Here is a 15,957-nt window from a genome sequence, read left to right as displayed (position 1 = left end):
CTCTCCTTCTCCTGGGTGAAACAGGACTAAATTACTCAAGTGAAAGCGGCGTTCTAAAATAACGACGGGAGGCGGACGAAGGCACGATGATTAAAACGCATCTCTCAGCTGTCCCAGGTTAACATCCTCCAAGCCCACTGAAGACTCAGACCGAGTCTGCAGGGAAGGAGCACACACACACCAACTACAGTGACTGTCACAGACGACATGGGAGATGCCACAGCTTGGCCCCGTTGTAACGAGTCAAGATATGTAGGGCAAAACTACGTCACGTTCTGCATTTGTCCCACATACTGTATGGCTTAGTGGGCCCGTCAGAACTCCATCACTGTTGGTTCCCTATCAGATCCCCCACATGTAATATTGAGGATTTGGAATGGAAATTAGGCTGCAGGGCAGCGCAGATGAAATCTTTGTTAACAGAATGGAGGCAAAAACAGTCCAAACTTTGCATCTGCACTGTTCAAGTAGATGTGGTTCTGTAAAATGTTCTGTAGAATTAAAAGTTGTCCTTGTATGGTTTGTTTAACTTTACAATCATTAGTTTTTGTTTGGCATACTTTTAAAGTGAAAAAAGAAATAAAAATCAGTCTCAGCATCATTCTGTTACCGTGTAACGGTAATAAATACAAATGTGCAAGAGTAGGTAAATGTGAAAGTACAACATGCTAACAAATCATTAAAACACCCATATAGGCCAACCTAAGTATCGGTCAAAAAACCTGAAAAGAAGCGACACACAAGCACCCATTGTCTCCCAGCACTGTGTGCCAACATGTAGGCAGGGAGAGGAAAAGCAACAGGAGAACCCTGAATACCGTACACAACCCAGCCAAGGTGTAGAGAGTGAGAGAGAGCTGGGCAACACGTGCTGAGCTGGTTTCACTGAGACGAGAGAAATCAGCAATCCCCGTTTCTTGATTTGTCAACACACCGATGACAAGTGTGTGTTAGCAGCAGCCGCGCAAACGGGACTAAAGTACACTCGCATTCAAATTGTCGCATGCGCCAAAAACAACAGGTAGACCTTACCGTGAAACTCATACTTACAAGCACTTAACCAACAATGCAGTTCAAGGAAAAGTTAAGAAAATAGTGACTAAATAAACAAAATAACAATAACGGGGGGGGGGGGTCAATGTAAATAGTCCGGGTGCCAATTTTTATTAAATTATTCAGCAGTCTTATGGCTTGAGGGTAGAAGCTGTTCAGAAGCCTCTGGGACCTAGACTTGGTACTCCGGTACTCCTTGCCATGCGGTAGCAGAGAGAAGAGTCTATAACTAGGGTGGCTGGCGTCTCTGGCAATGTTTTGGGCTTTCCTCTGACACCGCCTGGTATATACACGTCCTGGATGGCAGGAAGCTTGGCACCAGTGATGTACTGGGACTTCGCGCTATCCTCTGTAGCGCCTTACGGTCAGATGCCGAACAGTTGCCATACCAGGCGGTGATGCAACCGGTCAGGATGCTCTCGGTGGTGCAGCTGTAGAACTTTGAGGATCTGGGGACCCATGCCAAATCTTTTCAGTCTCCTGAAGGGGAAAAGTTGTGTCCTCTTCACGACGATCTTGGAATGTTTGGACCATGATATTTAAATTGGTGATTTGGACACCAAGGAACTTGATGCGCTCGACCCGCTCCACTACAGCCCCGTCAATGTTAACGAGGGCTTGTTCGGCCCTCCTTTTCTTATAGTTCACGATCAGCTCGTTGGTCTTGATCACATTGAGAGGTTGTTGTCCTGGCACCACCTGGCCAGGTCTTTGACCTCCTCCCTATAGGTTGTATCATCGTTGTAGGTGATTAAGCTTACCACTCGTGTCATCAGCAAACTTAATGGTGGTGTTGCCAAGTCTTGCTTGGCCAAGCAGTTGTGGGTGAACAGGGAGTACAGGAGGGGACTAAGCACACACCCCTGAGGGGCCCCAGTGTTGAGGATCAGGGTGGCAGATGTGTTGTTGCCTACCCTTACCACCTGGGGGCGGCCCTTCAGGAAGTCCAGGGTCCAGTTGCAGAGGGAGGTGTTTAGTCCCAGGGTCCTTAGCTTAGTGATGAGCTTTGTGGGCACTATGGTGCCCCTGAGGGGCCCCAGTGTTGAGGATCAGGGTGGCAGATGTGTTGCTGCCTACCCTTACCACCTGGGGGCGGCCCTTCAGGAAGTCCAGGATCCAGTTGCAAAGAGGTGTTTCCTTAGCTTAGTGATGAGTTGAGGGCACTATGGTGTTGAACTCTGAGCTGTAGTCAATGAACAGCACTCACATAGGTGTTCCTTTTGTCCAGATGGGAAAGGGCAGTGAGGAGTGCGATTGAGATTGCGTCATCTGTGGATCTGTTGGGGCGGTACGTGAATTGGAGATGGTCTAGGTTTTCCGGGATGATGGTGTTGATGCGAGCCATGACCAGCCTTTCAAAGCAATTCATGGCTACCAACGCGAGTGCTACAGGGCGGTAGTCATTTAGGCAGGTTACCTTCGCTTTCTTGGGCACAGGGACTATGGTGGTCTGCTTGAAACATGTAGGTATTAGACTCAGTCAGGGAGAGGTTGAAAATTTCAGCAAAGACACTTGCATGTTGCTACGACAGGTACGCGAACGCACACACACACTACTCACTCTACTGGGTTTCCCTTAGACTCAGGTTTCGGTTCTTGCGACAGCGCATGACCTAAGGCCCACACTTATAGCTCCGCTTCAGGGCATCTGGTCCCGATGACAGCCCCTTAGCCTCCTGCTCCGGTGGGTCACAGAAAACACACTCTGGAGTGGACGGAGAGACAGATGTGCTTCCTCTACCTCACTCCTCGTTGGTCACAGCAAATAGTCCTCGCCCCCCACACCTCCATCCAACCTGGCTGGCTGTGGAGCGAGGGAATAGATGGAGAGGGCTGGGCTGGTCTCATGGGGCCTGTTGTAGTGGTGGAGCAGAAGTCCTTATATGGGCATAGCGGCAAGCAGGAGGATCCCCGTGGTTCAACGCACAAGTGGTCCTGTCCTCGACACGCTAGACACTCCATTACTCACCACACGCGATACACACACCTAGGCAGCCAACGAGCCATGTGTACAGCACAGACCACTCCATCAAACACACATTTTACCGACGAAACAGACCCTCTTCTTCCCTCTCCCTTTTTCTCTCTTTCTGGAACGATGGAAAGATTGTCTGCATTTCCCCTGAAAGAGACACAGCAGGTACTGGAATCAGGAAGAGAGACTCAGTCCCAAACGGCATCCTATTAACTATATAGTGCACTCATTTTCACAAGGGCCCATAGCACTCTGGTTAAAAAGTAGTAGAGCACTAAAAATAAAATAGTGCCCTTTGGGATTGAGAGAAAATACAAGAAAATAAACATGTTTTTCAGCAGAGTGGAATTTTCCAGCCCGGTGACCCTACCACAGTAATAACAAACACCAGTGTTGTACCTAGATCAGAAGAGATAGGATGGTGTGCATCTCTAGCAGAGAGTGTGAAAGGCTTTGGACATTCAATGCTGAGGCTGAATCATGGCCAGTCTCTTGAACAGTGATGCCGTGTTGCTCCTTAGCATGATGAAGTTAGCCTGGGTGCCAGGCTGTTTCTGCTCTCTTGCCAACTCCTTATGGAATGGTCATGCTAACGACAATGGAGTAGACAAAAGTACAAACGGATCTGGGACCAGGCTATGACGAAGAGTCTACAGGAAAAGTCTGCTTACTGCTTAGACACACACACACACACTGCTAATGAGCTTAACACATATGCCTAGGCTACATCACAATGGCAAACTACCTAGTGTAACACGACAAAAGACTTGTGTGTGTGTGTGGTGCTTATGGAATGCTGATTGATCCGTCAGACTAGTAGTAGTGTCATGGATAATGGGTGTTCCCCGCTGACCTCTAGGTCTCCTCTCCTGTCAGGAATTCTGGACAACGTGATCCACCTCCGCACATGCACACTTTGCTGAGAGCCTGCGGCCTCCTGTCTAGGTGCTAAACTGTTGCCATGGTTACTATGGGCCATTGGACGGGGGGGGGGGGGGGTTACAGGCAGATGACATTTCTGTAGCGGAACCCCACAGGGACACACACACACACCTCACCAGCTCTTTGTTCCCCACTGACAGTGAACCAACCGGAACACTCAGTCAGTCAGACATTATACTCAATTCTGATTCAACTGAAGGTGTTCTAAGCAGAGAGAACCCCTCTCATCTTGTTCTCATTTAGACAAGTTCCCTTCAGTCGTCACATAAAGCAGACAGATTTGAGGAACACCGTTCAGACACTTTCAGTGACGCGCGAGAGTGAATGAGTGAGACAAAATTCTGAGTCAGAGAGAGAGAAAGAGCGAGAGACGCCTAGGCCTTGTAAGTAGGCTACTTAATGACTGCGTCAAAGTCAAAAGAACTCTTTGTATGGCATGAATTTATTATCAGGGCAAATGTGAAAATACACAAATGTTGGCCATAGTCACAGCCTGGATAGTGTGTTAGTCAGAAGATCTGTTTTTATTTTACCCCTTTTTCATGGTATCCAATTGTTTAGTAGTATCTTGTCTCATCGCTACAACTCCCGTATGGGCTCGGGAGAGAGGTTGCGTCCTCCGATACACAACCCAACCAAGCCGCACTGCTTTTTAACGCAGCGCGCATCCAACCCGGAAGCCAGCCACACCACTGTGTCGGAGGAAACACCGTGCACCTGGCAACCTTGGTTAGCGCACACTGCGCCCGGCACGCCACAGGAGTCGCTGGTGCGCGATGAGACAAGGATATCCCTACCGGTCAAACCCTCCCTAACCCGGGCAACGCTAGGCCAATTGTGCGTCACCCCACGGACCTCCCGGTCGCGGCCGGTTACGACAGAGCCTGAGCGCGAACCCAGAGTCTCTGGTGGCACAGCTAGCGCTGCAGTACAGCGCCACCCGGGAGGCCACAGAAGGTCTGTTGTTGACGAGGTAACAGATCACAGAATTCACCTGGGAATCCATTATTCACTAGAATGTTCTCCATCTCTCCAGCAGGAGAGCGACAGACTATGCCCAGAATGGAGGTCACCCAAGGGGAGCCAATGGGAGTCTGGCAAAAACCCAGGCGGTGCTCTCCTAGTGCTGCCGCCCCAGGATTCCAAGATGTCCGTCTCTTTCCCTGTGTGTGTGTGTGTACAGTGTAGCAACAGCACTCGTCAGGTCTTGGCAAAGTGTTTTTCCTGTGGCGAGACATCTGCCTGAGCTTAGTGTGAGCAGCTCTTAACCGACAGACAGACACACTCTCTCCTGGGTCAACCCAGGGTTAGTGATGGAGGTTCAATGGACTGGAAGATCAACAGCGTCCCACGAGTAAACGACTCCGCGTGTCAAAACACCAGGCCATCTCAACTCTGCACGGCAACAGCATGGCAGTCTAGCCTGTCTCCTCTCTGTCCACTGAAGCAGTGGATAAGATTTAGGTAAGAGCACATCCTTTTTCTTTAGGAATATGATCCTTTGATTTAACCATTGTTTTTAACCAGACATGTTGACAGAACACATTGAGCCATTCGGAAGCTGGGTCTTAGTAGGTGTAAGGGTCACTTCCTGGTCATTCCGGATAAGAGAAATCACCTTCATTCATTCATTCATTCATTTCAATTGAAAGAGCAAAACAGAATTGACCCAAAACCAGCACTGAACCCAATGCCCCAACACTAATAGGCTTATTTCCACCAATCCCTTGCTTGAACTAGGGCAACCAAGATGTGTTGACGGGCAAAAAGGGTCAAAGTTCAGTGTTATCGTCACAATCAGTCTCATTTGAGACGTAGACTCCAGATCAAAGTCTGATTCCATATGAGCAATTCTTACCCGATAGCTGAAATACAATTTCCTTCATCTCTGTATATTTTTATATCAGCCAATAAATATTAGGAGCAATTGCTATCAATTAGTTACATATCATCTATAGAGGTTTGTGTTAGCAAATTAGCCTAACTTAAGTTAATAATACAAAACAATCTAGCCATCACATAATTTTGTCTATAACTATCATGTCAGCAGTTGTCCTACATTTTACAAGGTCATTACACCCTGCTATTGCGCTGGGCCTGAAGACAGTAGTCTAAACACAAATCAATACCAGAGAGAGCAGGAAACGCTGTTTTTTGTTCTTCCTAAGCACAAACCCAGCTAACTAGCTGAACTCGACCTGAAAAGGCGTGGGAGAAAGTTCTCACCCAGGTGACTATTTCAAAATCAGTGTACTACTCCGAGACAGACTGCTGCTGAGCTGAACACTGAGAAATAAAACCGAGAGAAAAAAACGATAAAGAGAGAAAGATTAATTTCCTGTCTGTCTCCATCGTCTGTACAAACCACGCAACTCAGCATCTTAGAAAACTACTCATTCAACCGTCAGGTTGAACATCTAGCTTAGTCATACAGCCTACCAAACGTTAGTTACCATGCATTACCAGTTGATGGAAGATGAAGACCCTTTCAGGAATCCCGACTCGCCAATAACCGCAGGTTCAAAAACGCCAAACAAACCATCGGAGTAATGACGAGCTTTATGATGGCCTGAATCGGCGAACAGACCTGTCTTTATATTGTGTTTCGGGACAGCTGGAGAGAGACCGCTGAACGGATGAAAGAGGAAGAGGTCAGGGGAACACTACTCATAAAACGACAGAACATGGTCAGCGTAATCTCCCCTGGCTGTATTCCACTGCTGTTATGAAACAACGGTATATTCCCCCAACTACTGACGAAATGGAAGTAACACCAACAACAGATTTACAAGTCTGATTTTCAGCTTTTCAAACCAAGACTGCAAAACTTGCTGTAAGGCCCAGGCAGAGCACATCAAAACAACACTAGAGTTTGAAATTAACTTCTGTCCGGAGGAGATTCGTAAAAGGCCTGGCAAGCGCAACTACTACTATTCAGTGACGTAGTACCAAATGTAAAGAGCATGTCTTTTGACAGCCACCAATTTGTCCCAAAACCTCCCCAATAACAAAAACTTCACTTTTGGCCCATTGTAAGAATACAAACCAAAAAGTTTAAAAAACGACCCTCAAGCCAAATCCCTCAATTAGAGTAACATTTCGTGGCGCTATTGGTCATTTTAGCTTCATAACGAGGAAAGAACCATAAAAATCCTTCTGAATGTGTATTTAGCAGACTACGTAAGGCCTTGGTTTACATGTCTGGAACCTCAGAGGTGAATATTACACGAGGACAGCGACAAATACTCACTGTAGTACAGTAGTAGTGGAACACTGTAGACAGGATGTTATTCGGCAGCAAGGCAGTGTGTTTTGTGCGACAATGCCTCACCGACATCCTCCACTACGGTATCCTTTGAAAATAAAATAAAAAAAGACAATAATGCTTTGGGACAAACGTCATACGACTTAGTGATTTAGGCTACCGTAAAAATCATGTCACCCTCAATCCAACAACTGCATGCTCCACTTTATCACAACAACCATGTGGCTGTGGCGCACTCATATCCATTCTTAAAGACCTTACACATCACTGTTTGGACCGGCGAGAAAAACAGGCTTAAACTTTGGTTAGGCGAGACAGAGCTGTGCCTCCCTCGGGCTTGGAGCTCCAGTAATGGGTCAGGGAGCCGAGCTCAGCTTCAGGGAGGCTGGCTGAGTTCTGCCCTTATATGGGCAGAGGGCATGGGGGTTGGGTGTGGAGGGGAACCTGTCTACCCACCCACCATGGTTGCCTTGCTTCCTCTGGCCGACCGCCACATGGACTAGCCCTCCTCTGAAGGGCACTCAGCTGCTCACTCCCATTAGCACGGCTGGGCTAAAGGCCGGGGCTGAACTCAGACAAATGCACTGCAGCCCCCTACATGTAGATTTATAGTAAGAGGGAGGGAGATTATGACGTCTGACGAACACTGTACAGAGGTTAAGGGTCACGGCATCAAAGCGACATTATCAATTTTAGACGTCGCCTCACTCGTCTGGCTTCTTGTTTACCAAGCGGTGTAGACCTTCAATTAAAGCAAACAGTGGAAAGAGCGAGAGACAGAGCTAAAGGGGTAAGGAGGAAACAGAGGTAAACAACAAGAGCTCTTTAATCAGTCAGCCCAGCCAGTCAGTCAGTGGCACAGAGAGACTGAGGGTTGCTGTGGTATTCAGAGCCAGAGAGGAGTGCCCTGCCCTGCCTGCCCTTACAAACAGTTCATTACCGTGTGGGACTCCAGGCGTAAAAAAAATCCTCCTACGTCGACCTCGTCGGCCTGAATAGCACTTCTGTTCTGGTGGTTTCTGCAAGTCAAAAGCACTGAGATACAAAGGAGCCATTTCTCAGTGTGTGTGTGTGTGAGAGAGAAAGAGAGATTCACTACAGGCCTTTTTCCTGGGGGTGGAGACTGCTATGGCTACGCTAAGCCCAACATGTGAGCACAGAAATGTTAGTCCTATTTGTCGTAAGATTTCAAGATTTCAAATGGGTCGCTTTTATCCTAAGCGACTGCTATTCAGTAGATAGCGTAAGAATCAAACCCACTCTGGAGTAACGAGCACTGGCTGAGCGATTAGAACCGTACACTGTATATGATTAGTACAGTATAGTCTGAGGATAATAGCCATGATAGAGTGTTGTCTGAATGAGATATAGCCTAGGCCCGAAGCCAAAGGTCATTACTCCGGCCGGTCCGCTTAGGATTCAGTGACACGTGGTTGTGGGGGAGAGGTGTTGAACCTGCCCTTTTGGCTGTGGTCCATATCAGGCTGTCAAACATATCTAAGCCACCCCACCTCGTTACTTCCTCCTCAAACATGGTCCAAATTCCTCACCGTCGCACTGCAGCTGCTGGCCAGCAGGTTGTTGTCGGCAACACAGAGTTAAATAGCTTAGAAGTTATAGAACGAAAGACCGCCTATAAGGGAAGAGTGGTTTTCATATACGCCTCTTTGGGCGTCCAACCTCAACTCCACACTGTTTTACTAGGTTTGTTTATCTGTACTCTTTTGTCTTTCACGTATTTTCTTTGGTGCGAATTTCTTTGGTGCGAATAAATAAAACCTAAACATCAAAACGTATCAGGAAATTTGCTAAAGAGGAAGAGAGTTGAACAAAGCTAAATGAATGAATGTGGTCATGTTACGATTTGTTCTTTAATAAAGTTAGTTTCAGGACTTCCTTCACACTACTGTCGAAGCATGCTCGCTCAACTTGATACATTTCTGAATATTGCACTTGACCCCGTGGTCTTTTTTTTGGCGCGTTCGGTTATTACATACTACCCAGAGACGGGTGACTGCGCTTCTTTCTCGCCAGAACAATATTCACAGTACTTTCACAGACTGTTACCATTACAAAAACAGCATAAATCTCCCTCCTGTTCAAGCAGCTGCTGTAATCAATGAGCACGCTGAGAACAGACAAGCAACCGCGCAGGGGCCATGGTTTCTGTAACAGAGTGGTATGAAGGCGTAGCTAGCAAGCTAACTCTCCAGGATTAGGCCTATATCACTGACCAGTCTTTTCAAAATCTTAAGGCGACTAACGACCGAAATGTATGACATTATTTGTCCGAGTGCATGGCTAACCGCCCCTCCTGAATAAACAAGGTTTTAGGGCCGCCATTGACCGGTCGTCAACTAAACTATTAGGGACTCATGACTGAACAGTTCCTGTGTAGCCGTGTCATTTTTGGGCAGGTAACATGGGATGAAAGTCAATCACTTAACGACTAGGATAAGGAAACTGGTGTTTCCAAAGCATTAGGTGGTTTACAAAGAACTGTACTTACGGCAAAAAAATAAGCTATATGAAATATGCCTATGACAGACTGTTGAGGCATTTTCAACCAGAGATTAACAAATCAATAAAAATATAGGCATATTTTCACCTACACTATGATTCATGCCTCCGCTCTGGTTTCAACATTGCTCGTGTCCGTCTGATGGTCATTAGGCTATAGCCTAAACAAGGCAGAATTGTCTACGATGTCAATGTAGCTGACTAACAAATTAGGTTACAGTGTGTTTGATGTCATTTCAAATGGGCTACCAGCGGGAGAATTAGGCTTACTGTTTGTACATTTTTCAACATTTATAGGCCCATTTCCTTCTACACAACACACAAAGTGCTTTGAAAAGCTGGTCATGGGTCACGTCAACGCCATTATCCCAGAAACCCACTCCAATTTGCATTCTGCCCCAACAGATCTACAGATGATGCAAATCTCTATTGCACTCCACACTGCCCTTTCACACCTAGACAAAAGGAACACCTATGTGAGAATGCCGTTCATTGACTACAGCTCAGCGTTCAACACCATAGTGCCCTCAAAACTCATCACTAAGCTAAGGACCCTGGGATTAAAACACCTCTTTGCAACTGGACCCTGGACTTCCTGGCGGGCGAACCCCAGGTGGTAAGGGTAGGTAACACAGCCGCCACGCGGTCCCCCTCCTGTACTCCCTGTTCACGCATGACCGCACGGCCAGGCACGACTCAAACACCATCATTAAGTTTGCCGATGACACAACAGTGGTAGGCCTGATCACCGATAACGACGAGACAGTCTATGGTCAGAGACCTGACCGTGTGGTGCAAGGATAATAACCTCTCCCTCAACGTGATCAAGACAAAGGAGATGATTGTGGACTACAGGAAAAGGAGGAACGAGCACGCCCCTATTCTCATCAACGAGGCTGTAGTGGAGCAGGTTGAGAGTGTCAAGTTCCTTGGCGCCCACATCACCAACAAACTAACATGTTCCAAGCACACCAAGACAGTTGTGAAGAGGGCACGACAAAACCTATTCCCCCTCAGGAGACTGAAAAGATTTGGTATGGGTCCTCAGATCCTCAAAAAGGTTCTACAGCTGCACCATCGAGAGCACCCTGACAGGGTTTGCATCACTGCCTGGTACGGCAACTGCTTGGCATCTGACCGCAAGGCACTACAGAGGGTAGTGCGTACAGCCAAGAACATCACTGGGGCCATGCTTCCTGCCATCCAGGACCTCTATACCAGGCAGTGTAAGAGGAAGGCCCTAAACTGTCAAAGACTCCAGCCACCCTAGACAGACTGTTCTCTCTGCTACCACACGGCAAGCGGTATCAAAACACCAAGTCTAGATCCAAGAGGTTTCTAAACAGCTTCTACACTCCAAGCCAAAAGACTCCTGAATTTCTAATTAAATGGCTACCCAGACTATTTGCATTGCCCCCCCTCTCTTTTACACTGCTGCTACTCTGTTATCATCTATGTATAGTCACTTGAATAACTCTACCTACAGTCACTTGAATAACTCTACCTACATGTACATATTACCTCGACTAACCGGTGCCCCCACACATTGACTCTGTACCGGTACCCTCTGTATATAGCCTCGCTATTGTTATTTTACTGCTGCTCTTTAATGATTGGTTACTTTTATTTGTACTTTTTTTGTATTTTTCTTAAAACCGCATTGTTGGTTAAGGGCTTGTAAGTAAGCATTTCACTGTAAGGTCTACCTACACCTGTTGTATTTGGCGCATGTGACAAATTAAATTTGATTTGACTGCAACCTTGCGCTTAGATTTCAACACAAAGCGTTAGTCTCAGACTCTCCGGATATGAATGAGAAAAGTGAAACGTGAGCAGGATGTTTGTTTACTGCCAGAGTGCAGCCATATAACCGGGGCAATTCAGTTCAAACACATATTTCCCCCAGACAGACAGGTTGGGTGAAACAGGAACTCAAACTACCAGATGATCATTTGCAGAGCATTTCAGAGCAGCACAGGGCAGGCACTGCCATATACAAATAACTCCTTTCCTGTCTGGTGAAAAAAAAACAAGCGGAAAAATCAAATCCTGGAAGCCCAACATTGAACAGAAACAAAACATCTGAAAAATGGCTACTATGGCAGCGTTTCCGCTGCAATTATTTAGCTGTGGCTCTGTGCCACGACAAAATCATTGCCTCCATGGCATTTTTTTCTTCCTGCTGAGGTGCACTTTGAAGATGCTGGAACAGTCCACATTTGCTTTCCCTCCGCAAACATAACGAGTAACCAATAGGAAAAATAGGCTATTATTTAGTAGGCTACTCAAACTTTTACAGGCCGCACCGGTTTGCACTTTTTATGGCCTGCGTATGGTTTAATGAACGAAAGCCTGACTTCATGTAATAATTAAACACAAAATAGGCTACCGCGTTGTTGACCTTCCAAACGTGTGATTTCTCTCACGCAGCACCTGTACGATGGTGTTGTAGCCTATTCCCTGATCATAACCGTTTCAGTTTATTTCTCCGGTTCTCCAAGTTACCCATTTATGCATGAGCTAGGCTCTCCAGGCAAAGAAAACGTAGCAATGTTTCGTATTATCACGTGGGGAGAGGGAACATAAACTCTGCATATGGACAAATTAGAACGTTTTAGCACGACACAAATAAGGGAGATTGCCCAGGTCCTCCTCCTCTCATTGTATGGACCATGCATAGGCTACTTGAAAACACTGCTATGGCATGTAGGCTAAGACCATGGACACGTCCATTTTAACACCACCAACACTCATCACTTCATTTCACAGATCAGAGCATTGAACAATATAGCCCAGAGTCATAAAGATCAGATTTATATATGACTAAGATCACTTCACTGGTCATATGATGGTTCTGAGGTAGCCTAAAGGCTGGTTCAGAGATGAAGGGGTTAAGTCAGACAGCCAACCCATCTATCCCTATCCAGAGGCATCCCAATCTTATCATGGCTGAGTCTGAGCAATGAGGCTCAGGTCTGCGCTGCTACTGTCTGAGTCCAGTCCATATGGCCCTTTAGCTGATTCAGCATGCTGCTGCACCCTGATGGGCCATGGTAAACTGCCTGATAATCTGTAGAGGGCATCTGAGAGGAGGAGACTAGGGGGGGGGGGGGGGGTTCCAGCTTGGTATTATGGAAGTCGAGCTGCAGGCAATAACAGACGGCAGTCGCTAGACTTCATTATAAGAGTGCTATATATAAGCTGGGCCTAATGGTGTATTATTGTGTCCCTGAGATCGTCTGACCCTTAGGCGCATGTCTTGAATAAAGCTCAGAGGAATTACTTGGTTAGCTAGGCCAATACCAAAATCAGATATTAGGCAATTGGAGGAAATCCGGTGGGATAATAAATGTTATGCCCCAAAATAAGATTGACACAAAGCTTGATTTAGACTTCAACGAATGACTACCAAAGTAAAAAAAGTAGGCTAGTTCTCTATAAAAAAAAAAAAGTGTTTTCAATAACGCAACATGATGAAGACTAAACATTCAAAGAAAATAACAATTCTGGCAAAGTTGAGGTTAAAACACAAAGCACATTCGTGCAAAATATAAAATCAGACAATGTCTAAGGTATGTACTTGCTACTGGTGATAGGACACCGCAGGAGCAGCTCAAAACCACAATAAACAGCAACCCTCTGACAGGTTGTGAAAGTTGCAAGCACACGCATCCTGTTTTTCAGTCACAGTCAGGTGCACAAAACTGAGCCGAGGACATTTGTGGATTAACTATGATTTTACACTCGCTTCTCTGCCAGCTGGAGAGAAAGTGGAGAATTTTGGGTGGGCAAACTATGCTGATAGTTTATATAACTAGGCAAGTCAGTTAAGAACAAATTCTTATTTACAATGACAGCCTACCGGGGAACAGTGGGTTAACTACCTTGTTCAGGGGCAGAACGACAGATTTTTACTGTTTCAGCTCAGGGATTCGATCCAGCAACCTTTCGGTTACTGGCCCAACTAACCACTAGGCTACCTGCCGCCCATGCTTTGCCAAGACCTTTCGCACTCAGTCCCTATTACATGTTTATATGTTCCAACGGGTCACTCAACATGATATCTGGTGTCTATAAATCTCTGACAAAGTCCTCACAAAAACTGTACAATAATTGATTAGTCAAGGTTCAAGGATGCTCAACAGGGGAAAAAATAACAATCTTAAATTGCTCCAATTAGGTTACAGTAGGTACAGTATTGGCAGTATGACACTGTGGCAAAAACAAGGGTCAAGAGGAAGTTTAACCTACTTACACAGTTCAGTCATTTCCAGGTCAAATTATCCATATTCACAAGACCCATCTGCCGTAACAGTGACAGCGCTGACTGAGGAAATGCTGCAACAAGATACCTGGCGTTCCAACCGAAACTAAACACACCAAGAGGCCCTGCTCCTAACTCAGCGTTGAGAAGTGCAGCTGTCGCTGTACGTCCAACAATCGGCAGCGTTTCACAATGGATCAGGCACAATAATAAATCAGGGAATCCTCTGGTGGTGAAGGAATAGCGCAGGCTGGTTTGGGCACACAGACAGAAACACAAAAATGGCAAGTATTTGGGTGGTCCAGTCAGCTAGCTATGTTCCCATGTCTAACCAATGAAGGTCCATTTTCCTGCCTGCTGCTGACTTGTTTGTGTGCCTATGATGAATCTGTTGGAGCGGCTCTCTCTAATATGCAATCACTTTCCCAGGAGCTAGCAGCAGAGTCATTAATTGGCAGTTAGTTGGTTGTCAAGTGAGAAACAGCTGTTGCGGTCTGATACTGGCAGCAGCGCCCTGAAGACAAAAATCACTAGACTCCATTGCCGGTTCGGCAGGTTGGCACATAGAGATCCTATTCCCAATTGTATGGGCTGGATGCCCTGAGCTAGGAAGTCATTTACAGTTTTGATTTTGCTTCTAGGCATTCACCTGAATGCCTGAGACACTGGCCTGAGGCTAGTGATGTTGTAGTTATCAGTTAAAATAGCAAGCTAGCTAACGTTAAAGTATGTGAAAAGATACTGTGCAATGCCCCCATGGCCATGCCCAACTGGACTACGGAGAGCTGTTGATATTCAGATTATAAAGAGGTAGTTTGACCTTTTCAAAACTAGGATGTTGTTACTTTAAAGTCGTGTAACAGTATGAACATGCAAGGCAGCAGCAGTTAGCAGCACACTTTAGCTAGCTAGTTGGCTCACTAGACTAGTAGCACTACTGTCAAGCTCATGACCAGAAAACAATTTAATTGCCGAAAATAACTCCGTATTTGGAAGTTTTACTACGTTTTTAGAAATAATGATTTAGATACAAACAGGCAATTATTAGCTAATGGATTTAGCTACCTACCTAATTCACCATGTATGCATTCGTATTTTGGCAAACACACGAGTAGGCTAGCTACGTTAGCAATCTCACTTCCTGCGGCGTTTTCTATCCATGTGAACTCGCTTGGCACTAACTGATTCTGCGTCGCTAACGTCGGCTACACATTTCCGAGACTACCGTTTATCTTAATTAGCCAAACAACGGCTCTTAAAAGTTGCTCGCTCAATTACACTTACCAGTGACTTCTTAAAATACTACTTTTGAATGGGAGATCCGATGTCTCTGCACCCCGATAGGCCACTTTCACCCCCTACTTTCAACCTTACAACAACGCTGTTTTTTCCACGGACCCCTCCCTCCAACACCGTTATAAAGCGTGTCTCTAAGCCCCGCCCATACCAAAATGTAATTGGTTAGTATATAGGCGCCGTCCGATATTGACCAATAAAACTGAAATTAGCTTACCTCTTTGGCCAATAGTGACGTCGAAAACGCACTGTGGTTGTGTCTCGCTCTATGGCTGAAAAATAATGAAATGAGACTGGGGACGCAGTAGATATGAATGAATCTTTTCTAATTAGTGTTGAAATCTAGACTTTGAATGTATCCATACGGCCTTGCTGTCTATGTGATGAAGGTACTCCTCACAAAGTGGCAAGATGTTGACCTATGCGAAGTTGCAAACTAAACTATATTTTCAATATTAGTATCTGTTGTGTCCCTACCCCAGTTTTGAAATACAGCAAATTGCCATCAGTTGTCATAGACTATTCAGATACCTCAGGGTAAATTGGAATCCACTGTGTAGAGTAGTAAGTTTTCCTTTGTGCAATGCCAGCTCAATCATCAAGGCTTTATAAAGATTGAATGATGTGCTCACAGCATTGACA

At 46.0% G+C, this 15,957-nt stretch overlaps 1 protein-coding gene across 10 annotated transcripts in view; it reads right to left on the bottom strand.

Moving 5' to 3' along the window:
• Window positions 1–15,448, bottom strand: part of LOC139415317 (CYFIP-related Rac1 interactor A) — a 28,125-nt gene extending 12,677 nt beyond the window's left edge. For 4 of the 10 annotated variants that reach the window (XM_071163360.1, XM_071163364.1, XM_071163357.1 and 1 more), the window contains exon 1: window positions 15,304–15,413. The gene's annotated coding sequence lies outside the window, so the exon portion shown is untranslated. Of the gene's footprint in view, window positions 1–6,423; window positions 6,443–15,088 lie in introns of those variants that run through there. The other 6 variants (XM_071163356.1, XM_071163366.1, XM_071163363.1 and 3 more) reach the window with 6 other exon arrangements.
• Window positions 15,449–15,957: the final 509 nt, after the last annotated feature.

This window comes from Oncorhynchus clarkii, chromosome 8 (assembly GCF_045791955.1).
Source record: "Oncorhynchus clarkii lewisi isolate Uvic-CL-2024 chromosome 8, UVic_Ocla_1.0, whole genome shotgun sequence".
NCBI lineage: Eukaryota > Metazoa > Chordata > Actinopteri > Salmoniformes > Salmonidae > Oncorhynchus > Oncorhynchus clarkii.
The sequence above is the reverse complement of the archived record's forward strand: the minus strand, read 5'-3'. Positions and strand labels throughout refer to the sequence as shown.